This window comes from Taudactylus pleione, unplaced genomic scaffold (assembly GCF_031769625.1).
Source record: "Taudactylus pleione unplaced genomic scaffold, aTauple2 ptg000479l, whole genome shotgun sequence".
NCBI lineage: Eukaryota > Metazoa > Chordata > Amphibia > Anura > Myobatrachidae > Taudactylus > Taudactylus pleione.
In genome coordinates this window covers 14,979,778-14,998,943 of record NW_028284881.1, presented here as the reverse complement: position 1 = coordinate 14,998,943, position 19,166 = coordinate 14,979,778, and positions in this window count along the sequence as shown.

The following is a 19,166-nucleotide window of genomic DNA, read 5'->3' as shown; positions in this document are numbered from 1 at the left end:
CACAACCACAGGTCTCATACTACCCACAAACTTCATACCTCCCACAATACCCTTATCCTTCACATCCTTACCCATACCCACCAACTTTCCCTCTTGCTCAAATCCCACAACAATCTTTTCATCCACCCCGCTCAAAAACATGTTTTAACTGCAACCAAGCGGGACACATAAGTACTGCAAAGTAAAGAACACCAGACATGAACACGCGTTTCCCATGGGTTCATAGGTAACCCCAGTATCTTCTCCCAGGCCTTATATGACTGTTTACAATCTTTTCAACCTATCAATGGATCTGTTCTAATGTAAAATGTGGACGATTTATTGTTGTATTTTAGGTCATGTTTAAATGATAATAAACTGTTGTGCTTTATCTCTCACTCATAGGACACAAGGTTGCTAAGGATAAACAGCAGCCATGCCAGGCTAAGGTCGACTACTCGGAATACTATCCAACCCAGTGGCACAGGCATTATTTAGAGCAGTAGCTATTAATAACAAAATGTAATTGCAGGAACCTGTATGCAGATACTATATCCCTAGAATTATTAAAAATGATAGGGGGACTTATTTTACAGGTGACGTTTCCAAGAACATGTGTAAGGTGATGGGTAACAACACTAAGATTATCCCAGACTGTCTTTTCCTTTATTTGCCCCCCTTTGAGATACTGTTCAAACAGGCAGCCTCATGTGAAAATATGATAATGAGGTTACTGTACAGGGTCTCACGAAGATGAATGCGAATAACAGAAATTGAAAGTGTTATTAACTAACATATTTAATGCAAACTGTCATGATGTCAAATCTGGAGAATTTGTTATGATCCAAATTTTTTAGCTCCGGTTATTTGATCGGTGGAAAGGTCCGTATCTGACGATACAACATCCACAAAGGGTGGCCGAGGAAGATATGTGGGTCCATTCCACTCACTATAGGGAGGTTAACCAACCGGTGGAGATACAAGGCGGAGACAAGGCCGATAACGTGGACCCGTCGATTGCGAGCTTGTGCCGGAAGGATTAAAAAGGTGACGGTGAGATATCTGAGCTAAAGAAATGTGTAGATCAGTGCTTCCAGCAATGGAGTGGTCTGCTGTGGTCATCCTAGTTCTTTTTTTTTCCAGAGTTTTTGTCATGATGATCTGTTTGGGGATACTCAGTGTCTGTGATGGAGGACCGATTGAGGAAATGGAAACTGATGGCAGTGCTGATGGAGTGGAGTCAGGAGGAGTGCAATGCCAATCAGGGGAGTGTCTGACCAATTTTAGTATTGTAATTGTTATGTTATTTGGGAAGAATACTTCCAGAAGTTATGACCCTCACACATGTTGAAATGCTTGGCATACATAAAAACACACCATCACCATATCTTCACACGCAATATGAACACAGAGGCAAGAGAAATATGATGTGCATAAAGCCGCTCAGTTAATTAGTGAGACAACTGGCTTTCAAGTTTTAGTCGCACTGGATCCCACCAGAATTGCTCGGGGTACATTAAATTTTAGATATATTCAGGAACTTGCTAAATTGATAGATAATATCACCGAGATGTACGATGACACATTCAGGTATACAGGGAGAGAATTGCAAGCGTACAAGAAAGAACTGGTGCAACACAGGCTAGTGTTGAATTATTTAACTGCTGTTACTGGAGGGTATTGCGTAACGTTAGCCACCCAATTTGGAGTAAAATGTTGCACCTATGTCACCAATGATACAAGCGACCCTAAGGAGGTGATAGACCGGAAGGTTGATGAAATTCTGCAGCTAAAGTGGGAATTTCGTAAGAACCATAACGCTTCAGTGGCTGAAGTAGGGGAGAGGATAGAAGGATGGGTTTCATGGTTGAACCCAGTGAAATGGTTCTCAGGTCTAGGGGAATGGGTCCAGGAAGTGATTGCCAGCATAGGCAAATTCTTAATCCTTATACTGATTGTCATCATTGTCATCATAATAATTGGCATATGCGTCCGGTGTGTTCCTATTGTGTTGAAGTGTGGAAAATGTAAAAATAGAGTAAAACGAAAGAATGAAATTATGATAGTGGCCAGTAAGAATACCGAGGTAGATACAGAACTGCATTACAACCCTGAGCTAGGAAATACCATCATTTAATGTATTATATTTAGCCATGCATAGAATGTATTATTGAAATGTTATTTAAAAAAAAAACACCTCAGATAATGTAAAGTCTAAATTCCCCTTCAAGACTGCTTTTATAAGACTGGTGCATACACACACCATTAACATGATCTTCCAAGATCTGCGGTGTGCGTATAATAGTAGTTTTATGTCCCCACTCAGAGACACATTATTGATGGATTAAGAACCACCTTGTGCCATCCCATAATAACACTAAATAATATATAAATGTAAGCCTAAATTAAATTTTAAGATCAGATTGTGATAGCATGTTGTTCGCTATCAAAGGGTGGACTGTCGAAACTGGATTATTGGCTGAGACAAGATCAGTTTAAAATTGAATCGCAGTGACACCATCTTGCGACTGGCTGCAAGACGCCATTTTGCGAAATGGCCGCCTAAGCGCCATTTTAGATAAACTCACACTTTAGTATATGTGGCAATAATACTATTAGCATTATGTGAATGCATCTGTGACCATCGCCATAGGTTACGGCGATTCACCAGAAGCCTATTTCATGACTTTACGTATTATTAAGGATATATTTCAGAAATGGCTTTACAGTATGTCAAAAATTGGATTGCATTAGATGAATAGAGCAAATGGCTACGTGACAACTAGCTTGTGTAGATAAGCTTCCTGGACAGTGTCTGCTCTCACTACAGGTGGTCTGGCTCGAGTACACACCTTACATTAGCAGGCTTCCTGCAATGACATGATTTCAAAGACTAGAGTGTCATCTTAGGTCTGTCTCTTGTAGCTGGGCTATTTGCATTTCACACAAGAGACTGGGAGAATAAAGAGTTTTTCTTTTGAAGCCTGGGACAGGTGGGGGGGGGACTGCTGACAGAATGGGCATGTGGAACTATCTAGCTCAGCATGTCACACTGCTAAGATGTTCACTTAGTGAGAGTTAAGTGCACCCTTCCTCATACACACATTAATACGTCTTTATATCAAACCCCGAATACTCACACATTACATATTCACACATAAGGTTTAATAAGCTTTAAAGTATATGATTTAAGTTGGTTCAGTTAGTTTAAATGCTGAGAAATAAAGATATTTGATAACTAAGGTTTTATACATGCTAAGAAAGCCGTGTTTGGTTTCGAACTGATGCATACTCTTTCAACAGAATTCCGTTACTTTCGGTGTGGAGATCGCATCATGCATTCTCAACTTATGGGCCGCAGAAACTACAAGCAACAAAATGTATATTTTATGAACAACTGTTAGGATGCAGCATGGGGAGGCAGGAAGGAAAACACACCCAGCTGTTAGAGGCACGGAGAGTCTATTTGAACCAGCCTGTTATAAACATGTGTGCTCAAACACTGAGTCTTTAGTCTTCTTGCTGAATGCTGATTGACGGAGGTTTTCTTTCTGAATGCCGGGATCTGGTCCAGAGGCGCTGCATATGTATACTGTTCTAGGGTCTGTATAATTCCTTTGCGCTAAATTGTACACAGATCATAGCGTGTAACTGACTGTACTTTTACTTGAATAATACTTTGTGCTTCGGAACCACATGTTCTGAGTCTGGAGTCTCTATTTATTGTATGACTGCGTACGCAAAGTAGCGTCATCCTTAGAGGTTTATAGGAAGGATTTTAGAAGGTACAGGCAGGGGTATATAGAGGTTCATTTTAATATCGTCAATGGAGAAGACAATTGCGTTATCTTCTCCATTATCCCATTGCTGAATAGGGGATTTACATAAAAAATGCGGAAATTATTATTTCTGCATTTTTTATGTAAAAAAATCATTGCTGAATTTAACCCATATGTGTTTTAACCACACTGTAGATAAGCATGATCTATACACATAATAAGGGATGAGTCCATTTGGCGTGAGCAACAAAATATTTAATGATTGTCAGCACTCTGAGTCGGGCCTGAGATTGTTGATATATAGAAATATGAAAGATGAAGTTGGGTGTCTTTTTATTCATATACTGTGTCAATTTAAAGTCTAAATGTGGCCTTCGCTTACTGCATCAGCAAAGTGAAATCTAGGTCTGGATGAAATGTGCAAGTTAGTGTGAATGCCACTTCAACTCCTTAATGGATGATTCTTGAAGACATGTATAGTGCTAACCCAAAGAGTGGCACTAGAGCAGCAAGCAGAAAGTATCAACTGCAATTTAAAAATACACATCTTCAATGGCTTATTTTTTTTTTACTATCTACATACTGAAAAATGAAGATGTTGTATAAAACACTGATGATTGATAGTTTTATCACTAAGTGGTCTGGTAGGTTTTAGCACCTATCCTAGGTAAAAGGATTTTTTTATGTGTTATAAAGGATGGATTTCATATTTATGCTTACTTATGTTTCTCTTTTATGGTTTAGCTTTTAAAGCTCTGATTTTGTTGTCGACCAACAACATGTGTGCCTATAAATATTGTTGTTTTGTTTCATCCATTTTTTCTGGTTACACAAACTTCAGTGAACAGTACATATATGAGATAATAGATACAATTCAGACAATTCCTTCAGAAAAATAATAAACATCTAAGTGTTAAAAGAAAAATTTTATATGAGCAATAAATATTAACACCCTTGGGGGAAACACAAAAAGGTTTCTTGTTGTAGCAATTTTCTTCTGATCATCGCTGCCACTAAGGGTATATAGGGTTTGTTCAATGGATTTACATCTAAACGATTACTGTGTATGTCCAGCCTTTAAGAAATGTTCTACTATAGGATAATGAGAACTTCAGGACTCACAGCAACACAGCAGTGATTTCAGCAAGGCTATTCTGGATTGTAACTTACACTCAGTCTTACCTACATATAATAAAAATTAGAAGCATTTAATAAAAAAGACAATGTGATTTCTGTTTTTGAATATTTTTTCATAATTTGAAATGCAAAAGCCTCTCTCAAGCAGATAGTTGCATATGACACACCAGATATATTAATGAACAGGGGTCAAATAGATGTCCTTGTTAACTCTCCATAGGAATTACGACACTGATCAAGTTAAAAGTACAGACAAAAACCCTATTTTAAGGTAACAATGTCAGGAATTTGTTTAAAATGGGATGCGGTCGTAATACAGACGTAGGGCATTCCAGTGGTCAGAATGCTGGCGCCGGAATCCTGTCACCTGTCAGAATCCTGGCGCCAGCATTCCAACCGCCAGAATCCCGAAGGTAAGTAGCGGGGTAGGAGGGAGTGTTAGTGTTAGGGGTTAGGCACTAGGGGGAGGGTTAGGCACTAAGGGGGTAGGGTTAGGTTTAGGGTGCGGGGAGGGGGAGGTTATGTTTAGGCACTAGGGAGGATTTTAGGGTTAGGCAGGTTGGGATACTGACCGACAAGTGTCAATATCCTAACCCTGTCGGGATGCCGGCATCGGGATTCTGACCGCCGGGATCCAAATGGGACAGGTATATTGGGAAGTATTAGGGTTAGGGGTTAGGCACTAGGGGGAGGGTTAGGGTTAGGGTGCGGGAGGGGAGGGTTAGGAGTAGGCTGCAGTATAGTAGGGTTAGGCTGCGGGACAGGAAAATCTGTCGGGATTCTGACCGCCATGATGCTGCTGTCAGTATTCTCACCGTCTGTATCATGACCGCTTAAAACAACACAATATTTACGATACAGGCATTTTTATGCACCCCCAAATCATCTACAGCCTTTAAACTGCTGAAGAAGACTGTGTTCTATCATTTATTCACTATTAGTAAAAAATGCGCAAATCAGACTTTTGACACCTTTTAAAAGTCCCAAATACTGTACTTTTGACTCTAAAAGCCTTTTATACAGTTATCCAAAGTGGATTCTGACAAAAAAAATAACCTTTGTGTGTATGTACATGTGGTATGGGAGATTGCCTAATGGACTTTTTAAGGTCTTTTACAGAGCGTCAGGACCATGGGCGGATTGGCCATAGACCTCACAGGGAGTTTTCCTGGTGGGCCAGACTGTTATGGGGCCACTGAATTCAAATATATTTTTCTGTTTTTTTGTTTTTTAAATATGTGACCTGACCCACCCAATGGGAGTCGGCCCTAGCATATTAATGGCTGAAGCCGACATGATTTGCTCCTGGTGGTTGACCCTTTCCCAGAGACCAGCCACCAATGATTGTGCTTTGCAGATTAGCCCATCCCGTCCTGATCCACTACTACTTTGGTTCCCTGCTGGTGGTGTCAGGTGCTGGAAAGTAGGGATGTGAGGAGAGCAGCACAGGCAGCGTCTCAAAGCCAGGGTCACACACAAACATACACACATATACACACATACACACACTGACTGCCTGTGGATCTCCCATGCTGGTCTCCACAGTTTGTTGCACATGGGCTGTAGCCAGAGTGCTGTTCCATGAGCTTGTCATCCAGAAGTGGTCAAGCTACAAGTCTGGGGTGCTACTTTAGGTACATTATGATGTACTGTATGGCATCACCTTGATGCTCAATGTACTGTATGACATTCAATGAAATCCTGTCTGTACATTATGGCAGTCACTGGGATGCTGTCAGTGCTGTATGGTGATCATGGGGTACAAAAACTTTGCTGTATGGTGGTAACTAGGATGCTGTTTGTGCTGTACTGTCACTAGGATGCTCAATATAATGTCTGTCAGTCCCTGGAATGATCTCTGTACTTTACGGTGGTAACCAAGATGTCTCCAAACTTGTGGCGGTGACTGAGATGCTCTCTGTACTGTATGATGATTACTGGGATCAGGGGCGTAGCAAGACCATGGGGGCCCAATAGCAAAATTTCCAAAGACCCCCCTCCCTGCAAATTATTTTGCAGTTTATCCATTTTGATTGTAAATTATCTAGTATCTGCCTACTTAGCTGAAATACAGGATTAAATTAATGGTGATTAGCATATAGTAAGCATTATAAACAAAAAAATATATATTTATAAAAAGTATATAGTCTCCTTAATCTTAATTGTTTATGATATAACATGGTATATAAGAAGACTATGATTCTCTAAAACATCAGTTAGTGAGGATAGATGGAAGCAGAGATGGCTGGGTCAGTGACAGCAACACTCAGAGGCGGCCTGGGACCCATAGCAGCCCCATTCTCTGCATCTACTGTCTGAGATCTGCTGTAGATTGGACAGGTGCGTAGGAATATACTGGTTGTTGAATCTGTGTCCAGGTCTCCAGTAGGATTCAGTCAACAGTCTGGTCTGGCGTTGGATCCCCAGAGGAATGGACAATTGTTTATCCATCTTAAGTCATGCAGCGTCATATCAGATGAATAATTAGCTTTATCCATTGTTTCTAAATTAAAGTCCTTACCTGAAGATGTTATTCAGAATCTTTTTTTGAAGATGTTGCTGTTCAGGACCTTATTGGAAGATATAAGTTCACATCAGTAGTCATTATCCAAAGTCACCTAAACAAAGCAGGAACTACTCAGAGAGTATCAATGTAGGACCACAAAATGGCTGCCAGTAGCTGGGCATTCTTTATATAGGGCTGTGATCTGCATTGTGACATCACAATGTATGCAGGCAACAGCTAGAGATGGCTGTACAGTAGCTTGGATCAGCTCTGGGCCCAGATGCCCTGCAGCAGCACTGAGAATAGAAAAGCCGGGGCCGATTGCAGTGTAACTCTGTACAGGGAGAGGATCAGGGGCCAAGAGGCAGGCACATATATGCTCTCTGTGTTGTATGACTGTCAAGTTGACTGCTTGCTAGCATGTTTGTGTTGGGGCACCTACAGTTTAAATTTGAATGAGGCCACTCAGAATTTTTTTCCAGGGCCACTTTTAGTTCCCAATCCACCCCTGGTCAGGACACATTACTCCAAAAGGATGTGATACCCCTGGATCTATAGAAAACAATGGACATAGCAATTTAGGTGTCTACCACTAGTGAAGTCACAATGCGCCAAAAGGAGACGAACCAGTAACAGAACAGGGAGTGACTGGTTACACATTAGTGGTGGATTTGGAGAGACACTGAGGAGCAGAGGAGCAAAAAGTGGTGAGATGCTACAGGTCTGAAGAGAGAGACTGGGCAAGCAACAACGCTGAAGTGCCAGTGAATAACTGCTGACTGCTGCAGTCTCCAGCAATGTGAGGTTGAGATCCAGAGACAATGTGTCACCACTGGGAGCTGCAGCTAAGATCTATAGAGGATGTGTGTGAGTAAAAACTGTAAAAGGGAGACGTCACTATTGTGATATTGAGATACTGAGAACTGTTAAGTGCTATTGAGAGATACTAAGAGATAGTAAGTATTATTGAAAGATACTAAGCCCTATTGAGAGATTCTGAGAAGCATTGAGACATACTGAGAACCCTTTTTTATTATTATTATTATTATTATTATTAACAGTTGCTTATATAGCGCAGCATATTCCGTTGCGCTTTACAATTGGAAACATTTATAGAACAAAACAGGGTAATAACAGACAGACATAGAGGTAAGAGGGCCCTGCTTGCAAGCTTAATAGGCATTGATACACAAGGATAGATGCTATATGTTGCAATTTGGTCCGGCCAGAATGCAGAGTTTCTTGGTGGGCTGCATGATCCAGTCACACAGGAATGTCGGCCAAATGTCAGGAGTATGTGAAGGAAAGACAATATGTGAGGTTATGTGTGGACTGTGAGAGGGGATGTATTAAGACATGGAAGCTATGAAGGTTATGTGGTCGGTTCTGGAATCTGATAAGCTTGTCTGAAGAGGTGAGTTTTCAGGGAACGCTTGAAGGATTGAAGACTAGAGGTAAGTCTTATTGTGCGTGGTAAGGCATTACATAGAGTGGGTGCAGCCCGAAGAAAGTCATGTAACCGTAAATGGGAGCAAGTAATGCGCGGGGATGAGAGACGCAGATCTTGTGCTGAGCAGAGAGGTCGGGTTGGGAGATATTTTGAGATGAGTGAAACTATTGAGAGTATTGGGAATATATTAAGAGATATTGAAAGTATATCAAGAAGCAGATTGAAAGTACATTGTAAGCCTAACTTATGCCAGAGCTGATGACCTGACTTTGCTGAAAGCATGATATACTGTATACCTTGTGTGAGCTGCTACTGAATCAGGGAATGAGTTTAACAGTGTAAAGAGAAGAAGCCATTTTGTGAATCTTAAGCTGACTACAAAGGACTTTAGGACTGAGCTATCGATACTGTGAAATGCTGAAGATAATTGTGATATTGAAAGTGGAACTGTGTTAGTGGGCGGGATGTACTAAATGGGAAAATGTGGTAAAACCCCCTGAAAATGCAGTTTTGGTAGGTTTTAAAGCATTCCCCATATGTACAAAGCACCGGAATGCATCGCTTCGTCCTGATGGGTAACGCCATCTTCAGGTGGCATTACCTAATAGGAGCCTATGGGCTTCTTATTGGGAAGCCTTCAATGAGAGGGATCCAATCAGTTCCCTCCCTTTACTCCCTGCGGCCTGCATCCTTCTGCGCATGCATAGGACGTCAGGGCGACTTTTGGGTGTTAAACCCGGAAGTCCTTTTAGCTGGGGCCATCGCAAAGGACAGATCTCATTGGAGAGCTGTCCTTTGCGATATTCTAGGTACATACCGTGGTAATAAACTGCGGTATGTACCCGAAGAGAGGCGGGATGTATCGCAGTGTGGATGTGATGCTTAGTATATCCTGCCCATTGTGTCTTATCATTGGAAAATCAAAACTATTGTTTGTTTTTAATCAGGAAAGACATTGTCTCAACTTTTATGGCTGTCAACATTTGATTGCCAATTCCCTTGATTGTAATATAGTCACAGTCACTCATCTTAGTGATAGCATGTGAAATGTCTTGTTGCACCTGAATCAATATACCAAGAGTCTTTTCTGTGGTTATCTGTGACACTCAGTGCTGACTGATCTCTGTCATCACATTTCTGGTTCTACACAGGACTCACTTTTCTCTGCTTACAGTTGAATGCTTTGTGATGTATCTTGTGACAATTCTAAAACTTGAACTTAAATTTTCTGGATTCTCACTTTTTCCTCGCAAAACAATTTTCTCAACACTAGTTTCACAACTGCATTAGTTTTGCTTTCACTCTGTCTGTTATTGATTTGTTTGCCTCTAACGCCACAACCAAGATGTCAAACTCTGGTGTTAAATTTCAAAGCATGGCTGATGCTCATCATCTATTTCTACACCAACAAATGTTAACTGCTGAGAAACAGACATCATCCTCTCTTTGTAATCACTCATATTTCTGCATTCATGTAAATTCATATTGTACAATGCACACTGCAAATTTGTGCTCCTAATGAGGCCATCTTGATATGCCTCTTGCAAAGCAGTCCACATGTCTCTAGCTGACATTTTCCCATGAATTATGGAGTACACATGTTGTTCCATACACAAGCCTATGGTAACCATGGCTCTATTTCATCTGGCTTGGACTGTCACCAGAATCTACTGTTACTTTCTATAGTCTTTCCCATCTAAGTTGCATTTTCATAGCAAATTTCCATGTATTGTAGTTCTCTGCACCTTTCAGATTTATGAACCCCATCATAGGTGTAAATCCTCTATGTATGCTCATTACAGCCAATATTGTGCAGCTCTTGTGCTGTAAAATGTGTCTGCTGTGACCCTGTTTTGTTTGAAACACACTTTGCTTGCTTTATTCTGTGCTGCTGCAGCTCTATGTATCTTTATATGTGGCCAAGATGGCCCCTCAATTCTGCTCTGGCTTTTGCAAAAATACTTCACAATGTGCTCGGTCACTTTCTGCATACACTCTGTTAGCTGAGCTGTTCTTAGATCTAATCTTTTCTTTCATACCTGACCCTAACCCCACTACCTAACCATAAGATCCCCCTAACACCCCGATACTTACCTTTGGGATTCCAGCGGTCAGGATACTGGTCCTGGGATCCCGACCTGTCGGCGCTGATATTCAGACCATCAGCATCCCGCACACCGGGATGCGGATGACGACTACATTCAGTATCTATAATGGGTGCAGGGTGTGCGGTGTACTAACCTCTCTGAAGTCCCACATTGGCCGGAGTAGCACTACACAAAATGCGGCCATTTTCCTTGCTGCGCATGCGTAGTAGGGAAATCACTGGGTAAAAGGCTGCCGCTGCATTTTACAGGTGTCCTGTGCATGGGCAGTAGACTCCACGCACATACTAGTGCCTGGAGGCTACTGCTATTGTCAGTTCGCAGGTGGCCGTCGGGGAGAGAGGAGGGGGCCCCGGACGGGGAATGAACATGGGCCTCCTCCTCTCTTAATACTCCCCTGGCGCTCGGGGTGCATTTATACAGCAGTGCACTTTGGATGTCTTTAGTTGTGTGCCCTGTGTGTCTTTATATATAGTTGTGCGCCCTGGGCCCTATAACCTTTTGGAAATGTGTGTACACACCAGCGGATATATATGAAGAATCCAGGCAACTAATGCAGTGGAATTTAACCAGGTTGTGTGATTTATTGTGTACAGCCGTACTCACTGTTACACTGGATGTCCAGAACATAAAGTGTAGCTTGTAGCAGAGCAGAGTTAGGCATATCACCAGCCAGTGACTGTCTCAGGTACAGTGGTACCGGTGTAGGTGCTAGAACTTTGAAAATCCAAGAGACAGGAAGCTGCGTAAAAAGTTGCAGCATCTGCATACAAAGATTATTGGCTTTCTGAGTAACTGTATGGCTACTAAGGATGGCCGACAAAAAAAAGATGCCAGCATCAGTGAAACTGTGTAAGAGGATGCAATCACTGGATTTGACATGCGTCTAAAACGCCCGCATTTTCCATACTACCCCTCCGTTACCACCAATTGCCACCCACTAACGGACCCTAACTGTCAATCACTCCGTGTCTAATTCCTCACTGCCAGCGACACCGCAGAGGCATCGGGACGCATGCACTGTGCAACTTAGATGCATGTGCTGTTACCTTACATCATGACATCACGTAGCTCCGCTCCATACTCCCGCACTGCCACTGAGTCCCCCCACCAGCAGTATGTATGTCTCCATGTCTCCCTCCCACCACTAGCAGTATGTATGTCTCCATGTCCTCCTCTCCACCACCAGCAGTATGTCTCCATGTCCTCCTCCCCCCACCAGCAGTGTGTCTCCATGTCCTCCTCCCCCCACCAGCAGTATGTATGTCTCCATGTCTCCCTCCCACCACTAGCAGTATGTATGTCTCCATGTCCTCCTCTCCACCACCAGCAGTATGTCTCCATGTCCTCCTCTCCCCCACCAGCAGTGTCTCCATGTGCTCCTCCCCCCACAGTCACCAATGTGTCTGTCTCCATCCCCTAGCAGTGTGAATGTCTCCATGTTCCCCTCTCCCCACCTACCAGTGTGTATTCCCCCAGTCACAAGTGTACCTCTCCATGCCTCCCCCCATTCATCATTGTGTGCTTCTACATGTTCACCCAACCCAGTTACCAGTGTACATCTCTATGTCCCCCTCCCCACAGTCACTAGTGTGTACATCTCCATGTCCAACTTACCCACTCCAGTCACTAGTATGTATGTCTCCATGTCCCTCTTCCCCGCATGAAGTGTAAATCCGGCTCTGCCTGACACCTCCTTTTGCCACAGCTCTGCTCAGTCAGACCACCAGTAATGTTTGACTAGATGCAGAGTCAGTTACCACTGGTCCCTCGAACTCAATGTATTGGTCAAAATGGAGGAGCAGTGGGAGGCTCCCCCCACTTGATCAGGTATATGTTACATTTTAGATTTATACATTTATTAATACTGTCTCCACCACATAAATGCTGAGGATACATTCATTATTAGAGATGAGTGGTTCGGATTCCAAAGAATCTAAACTGCTCCGATCAGCGGGAATTCGAGCTTACCCGAGCTGCGGCTCTGGTGTTCCGGCCAGACCCGGATCCCCAACCGAGGCCGAACATCAACTTCCCGGTGTTGGATTCTTATGGGACTTGGACTCTAAATAAAGCACCGTGACCGTGTCTCGGCGTCTTTTCACTGCACACTGCTGTATGCTGTGTGTACTCTGCTGTGTTCGGGGCTGTGTTAAACTTCAGGCGGGCTGTGTATAGGAAGCACGCTACTGTTTGCTGCGCTGACTCTGCATGTAACATTTAACAACTGTGCTGCTGTGTCCAGAGTCTCACAAAGGGCTGTGCTGTAGCCATTGTATGTATAGCAGGCACGCTGCTGTTTGCTGCACTGACTCTGCATATATTATTATTTAATAATATATATCAATTTACAACTGTGCTGCTGTTCCAGAGTCTCACAAGGGGCTGTGCTGTAGTGAGTGTGTATAGGGGGCATGCTGCTGTTTGCTGCGCTGACTCTGCTATATATTATTATATTTAATATATTAATTTAACAACCGTGCTGTGTCCAGAGTCTCACAAAGGGCTGTGCTGTAGCCAGTGTGTATAGGGAGTATGCTGCTGTATGCTGTGCTGACTCTGGGCCTTTCAGACCCGCTTGTGAGTGCTATGCGCTCGCTAGAGGGTCGGTGGTGGGGCACTGCGCACGCGCCGCACGTGTGCAAGCCCCGTAGTGAGTGAGAAATTTACTCGCTCCGGGGCTCGCTACAAACGGGGTGGCTGTCGATGTTGATCAACAGCTTGCCCCATTTTGTAGGTGGGGAGGGGGGGTGGCTGGACAAACTGAGGCGTTCCTGAATGCCTGCCGTTTGTGGGCGGCCCTACTGACATCACTCATTGCAAGCCCGATGGTCGCGACCATCCTGACCATCACCTGGCCGCCCGCTAAAGCTGTGGGTGGTCACCCACAGCATAGCGAGCGGCCTGGAGGCCAGGCAAAAAAATGGCCGGCGGTTCAAATCCCGGCAGCGGCAGCCCGACAGAGGAGGAAATCCCGATCGTGCCCAGGTAAGTATAAACTAAGCTCATTTTACCCACTAACCCTAACCCACCTTTAGGGTGCCTAACCCTAACCTCCCCTCCTGTGCCTAACCCTAATCCCCCCTCTAAGTGCCTAAACCTAACCCCCCCTTCTTCGCCGCCTAAACCTAAGTCCCCCGTGGGGCTGCCTAACCCTAGCCTCCCCCCGGGGGTGCCTAACCCTAACCCTCCCTCCCCCTAGCCTAACCCTAACCTGCTGGGGGGGTGCCTAACCCTAAGTCCCCCCGGGAGCCCTAAACCTAACCCTCCTCCCCGCGGCTGTCCATGCCCAGCATCCCTTCCATCGGGATGCTGGGTGCCGGTCTCCCGGCATCGGTAAAATGACAGGCATCTAGATTTAGATGCCTGTCATTTAACCCTCACCAGGATTAAGTAGTCTAGAAGCCTGTGGTCGGCATTCTGTCAGCTGGCTTCATAAACGTATACCATATACAAGTACTGTGACTCTGCTGGCTGTACCCCACTGTGTATACAAGCACTGTGACTGCTTGGGCCATAGCCCACAGTATATACAAGGACTGTGACTCTGCTGGTTGTACCCCACTGTGTATACAAGCACTGTGACCCCTTGGGCTGTAGCCCACTGTATATACAAGTACTGTGACTCTGCTGGCCGTACCCCACTGTGTGTCCATAACACACAAGTACTGTGACTGGTGATTATTAAATACATAATACAAGTAAGTAATTTTTTGTACACTTGAGTGTACCCCACTGTGTATATAAGCACTGTGACTCCTTGGGCCGTAGCCCACTGTGTATACAAGTACTGCGACTCTGCTGGCCATAGCCTACTGTGTATACAAGCACTTTGACTCCTTGGGCCATAGCCCACTGTGTATACAAGTACTGTGACTCTGCTGGCAATACCCCACTGTGTATACAAACACACTGTCTTCTTGGGCCGTAGCCCACTGTGTGTTCATAGCACTCAAGTACTGTGACAAGTTAATGCAATAAAAGTTTGAAAAACAAATTTTTGTACTATACCCCACTGTGTACTGTATACAGGTACTGTGACTCTGCTGCCCATACCCCACTGTGTATACAAGCACTGTGACTCCTTGGGCCGTAGCCCACTGTGTATACAAGTACTGTGACTCTGCTGGCCATACCCCACTGTGTGTCTATAACACACAAATACTGTGACTGGTGATTAGTAAATACATAATACAAGTAAGTAATTTTTTGTACACTTGAGTATTTACATCAATATGGATCATGACAACCAACTGAGAGGAGAACAGAAGCAGCAAGCAAATGCTAGCACTGCAGCTGCTACAACCAGTCATGATGATGATACTAGTCCTTCACTATCATCAAAAGCTGATGCTCAAGGGCATAAAGGCATTAAAAACTCAGGGTATCTGAAATAAAAAAATCGAGATTTTACAGGGGTAAAGACAAAAACACCTCTAATAGTTAGTGCAGAAAAACAGAAAATTGGCAACATACCATTCACCACATGCAGTGGCAAGTAATGGCTCAGGCCTTGGCCTTTATTTCTGAGTAGTAGTTCTGCAACTGTCAGTGAGGTATCTTCTGCCTCTCATGAGAATGAAAGACCTTTTCACTAAGACTTTAGAACAGGGGTGGGGAACCTTTTTTATGCCGAGGGCCATTTGATATATATAACATTATTTGCGGGCCCTGTTCAGGCCATGCCCCCTCTGTATGACATCACATGGAGGTGGTTCCACAATCGCCAATGATTACAGCAATGCCCGGAGCATCCTCAGGATGTAAGGGCAGCGGTGTGACCATCTGAAGCATCCTAAAGATGCTAAGGATGTTCCAGGCAGCACTGCTGCATAGATTCTGGCTGCAGGGTGCCATTCTAGGCACCCTGCTAGCCAGATGAGACTAGTAGAAAAAAGCTCAGAGGGCCAGACCAAATAATTCTGCTGCCCTTTTATGGCCCCCGGGCCTGAGGTTCCCCATCCCTTTAAAAGAAGTGTAAAAAATCTGCAAACCACTAAGGCAGTAGATCAAACTGTGTGTTCAGAAACACAAATGTCACAAATGCCTGAGGAGAGTCTAAGTGTCTCCACGAGTGCTAGGTGCGAGCATGACCTTTCAGAGAGGTCACCTTACACAGTTTCTGCTCACTCTGTATTTGTGGGGATGAGCAGCATAAGTATTGCTGATGAAATTGAGGATGCCACCATGGAATTGCAAGAGGATGAGGGGGATATTTCTGTAGCTGACGCTGGCACTAATGAGGATATTGAGGATGAGGATGTTGTTTGTGTGTCAGGCACCAGTGGAAGTAGCTCTTGGCCATGATAAGAAGAAGGCCATTGTCATGCCTGGGCATAGGATCAACAAATCTACCTCTTATGTGTGGAGTTATTTTTACCCAAACGCCTGACAAAATTTGTCAAGCCATCTGTAGCCATTGTGGAACCACAGTGAGTACAGGTAGGGATGTTAAGCATCTAGGAACCTCCATGCTATTACGTCATCTGCAGCAAGATCATGCCAAGCATTTGATAACATCAGAAACTGGTGCTAAAAAATAACAACTAGCAGTCCAGTATCCGCTAGCTCCCTTCTCTCTACTAGATCCCAGCACCTGCAATATCCACCGCCAACACCTTCATCCTCATTATCCTCAGAAATGATCAGAGGTTGTCTGTCATCCAATTTGTTATTGCTAGGTGACTCCTCCCATTTCTGGGATTCCTCAGAAGAATTCTTGAGTGCTAGGCCTGCTGCTGCTGGGGTGGATCTTCATCCCAGAAGTGGACCAAGAAACAATCCTTTGCAATGGGAAGAAAGTATGACAGCTCTCACCCACTCACACAGCAGATTACTGAAGCTATGATGGCTATGCCAGTATTAGATCTGAGTCCAATATCAGCAATTAATGCAGTTGGTTTTACACAGTTAATTGAGGTCCTGTGTCCCTGGCACCAAATTCCATCTCGGTTTCATTTTGCCCGAAAAAGCCATTCCTTGGCTGTACCAGGACATAAAAAAAACAAATTATTGGCCTACAAAATGCCATTGTACCCACCATCCACTTAACCACAGATATGTGGACAAGCGGTAGTTGGCAAGCTAAAGATTACATGACTGTGACAGACCACTGTCACACTGTCACTGTTAGGTACAGCAGAAGCAGTACCTAACAAACAACGCCAGCTCATTCAGAGGCAGGCTACCCTATGTATCAACAAATTCAATAAGAGGCATACCGCTAACAACCTCTAAGAGATGTCATAGAATCATGGCTTACCCAACTTGGACTCTCCCCAGGATTTGTGATTTCTGATAATGCCACAAATATTGTGAAAGCATTACAGCTGGGTGAATTTCAACAAATCCCTTTTTTTGCTCACACGATCAACTTAGTGGTGCAGGGTTTTTTTTTTAAATGACAGGGGCGTGCAGGAGATACTGTCTGTGGCCCGAAAAATTGTGGGACATTTTTGCCATTCAGCAACAGCATGCAGGAGATTGCAGCACCTGCAAGAATAGTTTTAATTGCCCTGCCATCAACTGAAGCAAGAGGTGGTACAAGGTGGAACTCTACCCTTTATATGCTTCAGCAAATGGAGGAACAGCAAAGAGCCATCCATAGCTATACAACAAGCCATGACATTGGGAGAGGAGGGGGAATGTACCTTAGCCCATCACAGTGGAGAGTACTGTTTGTCTTGTGCAAAGTGCTCAAACCATTTGAAGTAGCTACATGTGAAGTGAGTGCTGACACTGCTAGCTTGAGTAAGGTTTTGCCTAATTAGGTTTTTGGAAAACCAGCTGGAGAAATTGTAGAAGGAGATTAAACAAAGCGAATCCGCAAAGTATTCCAGACTTTATTCCCTTCGCCAGGATCCATGGGTGGCCAATATCATGGAATCTGATCACTACATTTTAGCAACCATGCTTGATCCTAGGTTTAAGTCATATGCTGTGTCTTTCTTTCCAACTGACCCAGATCTTAAAAGATGCAAAGAGCTCCTCGTGAACAATTGGCAGCTCAAGTGACACATGGCACTATGATGTCTCCTCATTCAGTTTCTTCAGCAGCAGCCAATTAAGAAATCAGCTTTCCCAAAAGACCCAGTGTTGATTCAAATAAGTCAACCCAACATTTGGACATCTGGTCAGGTCTAAAATTATTGCCCAACATTAGTGACACCTCTACCATAACTCCAACTGATACAATCAACATCCAAAGAATGGTGGAGGATTATTTTCATGACACCGTACAAATAGACATGTCACAGAGTCCCTTGGAGTACTAGAAGGAAAAATTTGGATGCCCTTGTACAAACTGACCTTGCATTACTTAAGCTGCTTACCCTCCAGTGTGTACTCGGAGAGGTTTCAGCACAGCCAGGAACCTTGTTAGCGAACGGCATAGGAGGTTACTTCCTCAAAGTGTGGAAAAGATGATTTCAACTGGAAGTTCCACGAGAAAGACCTTTCCCAGCAATTACATCATAGTACAGAGGTTTCTGTAATCGTGGATTCCAGTGGGGATGAATGTTTTGTGGGGCCCAAACAAACCAAGCACTTCAGCCACAAAAGTGGCAGTCCCTGTCGCTGAAGTGCTTGGTTTGTTAAAGTGTGCCTGTCCTTTTTAAAATCCAACATAAGGGTTGGTGAGAGGGCCCAAGGACAATTCCATTTTGCACTACCTTTCATTTCTGCCACTGCTGTGTGGCAATGTTTCATAGATGTGCTTTAAACTGCAGTGCCTGTGCCGCTGCTCTGTTGCTTAGCAACCAACATAGAAACATAGACTTTGACGGCATATAAGAAGCACTTGGCCCATCTAGTCTGCCCCATTTTTAAACGTAATGTTACCTCAACCCTTATTGATCATTACTTCTTCTGAAGGATATCCTTATATCTATCCCATGGATGTTTAAATTGCTCTACTGTCTTAGCCTCTACCACCTCTGATGGGAAGCTATTCCACTTGTCCATTACCCTTTCTGTGAAGTACTTTTTCCTCAATTTTCCCCTGAACCTACCACACTACCACACTCCAGTTTCAGAACATGTCCTCTTGTTCTAATACTTCTCTTTCTTTGAATGTCTCCTTCCTTTACCTTGTTAAAGCCCTTTATATATTTGAACATTTCTATCATGTCCCCCCCTTTCCCTTCTCTGCTCCAAACTATACATATTAAGATCATTTAGCCTTTCCTGGTACATTTTGTGGTATAGACCTT